The sequence below is a fragment of the Octopus bimaculoides genome, chromosome 20 (genome assembly GCF_001194135.2).
Source record: "Octopus bimaculoides isolate UCB-OBI-ISO-001 chromosome 20, ASM119413v2, whole genome shotgun sequence".
NCBI lineage: Eukaryota > Metazoa > Mollusca > Cephalopoda > Octopoda > Octopodidae > Octopus > Octopus bimaculoides.
The window spans coordinates 37,325,866-37,329,356 of NC_069000.1; the positions used below are offsets into that span (position 1 = coordinate 37,325,866).

At 41.8% G+C, this 3,491-nt stretch overlaps 1 protein-coding gene across 1 annotated transcript in view; it reads right to left on the reverse strand.

The window, feature by feature from the left end:
• LOC106871146 (fibroblast growth factor 1) overlaps window positions 1–3,491 on the reverse strand; it is a 25,025-nt gene that overhangs the window by 10,899 nt on the left and 10,635 nt on the right. Inside the window, exon 2 of the mRNA XM_014917456.2 lies at window positions 2,022–2,076. The gene's annotated coding sequence lies outside the window, so the exon portion shown is untranslated. The remainder of the gene's footprint in view (window positions 1–2,021; window positions 2,077–3,491) is intronic.

Genomic DNA, 3,491 nt, shown 5'->3' on the forward strand with positions numbered 1-3,491 from the left:
GTACCCTTAACGTAGTTCTCGGGGATATTCAGCGTGACACAGTGTGACAAGGCTGACCCTTTGAAATACAGGCACAACAGGAACAGGAAGTAAGAGTGAGAGAAAGTTGTGGTGAAAGAGTACAGCAGGGTTCGCCACCATTCCCTGCTGGAGCTTCGTGGAGCTTTAGGTGTTTTCGCTCAATAAACACTCACAACGCCCGGTCTGGGAATCGAAACCGCGATCCTACGACCGCGAGTCCGCTGCCCTAACCATTGGGTCATTGCGCTTCCACACACACTCACATTAAAGATAAAACGCACAAGACAAGATACAAATATAGAAATCATTTTCCCATCATCGGCTGAAGATCAAGAATGCTTTGGTATGTTATCACACATACACACACTCACACAACGCGCGCACACACACACACACAACACACACACACACGACGAGCTCACGTGCAGCTTCTGTCCTCCTCCAGATTCCACACTGAGTTACTGGGACAACCCAAGACTATGACTGATGACAGAAGACAACTTGCCCACCCTGCTGTTTTGTTAGATCGAACCCGAAACCACGTGGTTACGAAGCTTTCCTTTCAGAAGTCCGAAGTTATTCTGGTAGATGGGAAAAAAATCGGGAATGTATCATATATGCTTGTACACCAGAGTAATGTCCTCTGCATTACATGTTATACACAAGACAGGCAAAGAGTTAAGATCTAGGCCTATCCCACTGTGAGGCACTTGGAACCAGTATGCTCTTTCTTTTTAATCACAGCTGCGGATTAAACAGATTTATGGATGAAATTCGTAGACGGAAACTGTTCGGAATCTCACACACACACGTATGTATCTTTTGCCTATGTATATTAACGAAAAGTTTAGACATCAGTGAGAAAAACCATAGAGTGGTGCTTTCGAACAAATTCCCTTGTCATAATTGTTTCACCTGAGTTTTAATGGCGATCTCTTATCACTTCCGTCATCGTAAATGTAATGAACCAACTGCTGTGAACCTGTGTTCGACGACGCGACTGTTCAAAATGCAATTTGAGTTGTTGCAATAATAATAATAATAATAATAATAATAATAATAATAATAATAATAAATTCGTTAATAATAATAATCTTTTCTACTATAGGCACAGGAGTCTGAAATTTTGGGAAGGGGATAGTCGATTAAATCGACCCCAGTACTCGACTGGTACCTATTTTATCGACACCGAAAGGTTGAAGAACAAAGTCGACCTCGGCGGAATTTGAACTCAGAACGTAAAGACAGACGAAAAACCGCCAAGTATTTTCCCCGGTGTGCTAACAATTCTGCCAGATCGCTGCCATAATAATACAAACAATAATCCTTTCTATTATAAGCACAAGGCCTGAAATTTGGGGGAGGGGGATAGTCGATAAGATCGATCCCAGTATTAAGGTGGTACTTATTCTATTGACTCCGAAAGGATGAAAGGCAAAGTCGACCTCGGCGGAATTTGAACTCAGAACGTGAAGACGGACGAAACGCTGCTAAGCATTTTGCTCGGCGTGCTAACGATTCTGCCAGCTCACTGACTTAACACCCCTTGATATAACTGGCTCGAGTCCTTGGACTCATAGATCCAGTTATCCGCTTTCTATGGCATTACAGGCGACCAAGATTACTCATAAATAGAACACTACTCCGTCGCAGGATTACTCATTTACAGCTGAGCGGACTCGAGCAAAATGAAATGAAGTATTTTGCTCAAGAATACAATGCACTTCTCGGTTCGCGAATCGAAACTACGATCTTAAGATCCACATCCTAGCCATTTGGCCACACACCTTCGCAATTAGATACGGTACATGTTGATGAAGGGACGAGTGAGTTATAAGTCACGTAATAGTATAAGTTTGTAATTGGAGTCTGGTAAATGTAACAAAAGTTAGTAGTTCTTGGGAGAATCTAAAAATATAAATGAGATTAAAAATATGAAAAGAAGATTTAGACAGACGAAACCATTTGTGTTGGCAAGTAAATAAAGGAATAAGATTTACCTTTGCACACAATAAAGACTGCTCTCTCGCTGATGAAACTAGGTCTGGTTTACTACTGCAAAATAAAAATGTCGGTTAGATATATGATATATAAAACATTGTAACTGACTAACGATGAATCAGAATAAGTGAATCAAGTTGTCTCAAAAGCGATCACGTCATGAACAGTAAATGAATAAAATAGGGGCTTAAAAGGACTTCCTGCAACGAATGAACACACAAATATGTAAACTGATGAACACATAGTAATTACGCGTAGGTGGAGGCTAATTGTAGGCGGGAGTGTAGGTGATGTGTTTTCACGAAATGATGTGGCACGTTCATTTGATATGCTCCAGCATGGTCTAAGCGATGATGGTTAAAATAAACTGAAGAACCCACAAGTTCCCAAACAATAGGTGCAGGCATGGGGGCGTGGTTTAGAAGCTCGTTTTACAAGACGACCGCGTGGTTTGGGGTTCACTCCCACCCATTGCGTGGCGCTTTGGGAAAGTGTCTTGCGTTATAACCCCAGGCCGACCAATGCCTTGTGAATGAATTCGGTTGACGGAAACTGTGTGGAAGTAAGTCGTATGTATGTGTGTGTGTGGGGGGGGGGGGGTGAGACAAAGGATTTGCGTTTGTCTCCGTAACTTAGAAGTTCAGCAAAACAGAGAGATACAATAAGATTAAAAAAAAACAATTCTGGGGTCAATTTGTTGGACTAAACCCTTCCATGAGGTGCTCCAGCATGGTCGCAGTCCATTGACTGAAACAAGTAAAGAGTAAGGGATAATTTGGATACATAAACACATCAATAAAACGTGTTCTTTGTGTGCTTGGACAATAATGTAAAAAGGTTATTTCACATTCAATTTAATATCGTCGAAGGAAATGTTTTTGTTTCTCTTTCTATCTTATGGTTCAAATAAAAAATGAACAATTTTAGATATTACAGATCTATATTTAAGAGATGAAGAATTATGTACATTATTTACATTCGATATATTTACATTATTTACATTCGGGCATATGGCGTAGTGGTTAAGAGCGCGGGCTACTAACCCCAAGATTCCGAGTTCGATTCCAAGCAGACTGATAGAATAAGTACCAGGCTTTAAAAAATAAGTACTGGGGTAGATTCATTCGACTAAAATTCTTCAAGGTGGTGCCCTAGCATGGAAGCAGTCTGGTGTTGGTTGGCACTCTGTCGGTTCCAGTTGATCCGATCAGCGGAACAGCCTGCTCGTGCAAGTGGCTGAGCACTCCACAGACACGTGTACTCTTAACGTAGTTCTCGGGGAGATCCAGCGTGACACAGAGTGTGACAAGGCTGACCCTATGAATTACAGGTACAACAGAAACAGGAAGAAAGAGTGAGAGAAAGTTGTGGTGAAAGAGTACAGCAGGGTTCGCCACCATCCCCTGCTGGATCCTCGTGGATCTTTAGGTGTTTTCGCTCAATAAACACTCACAATGCCCGGTATGGGA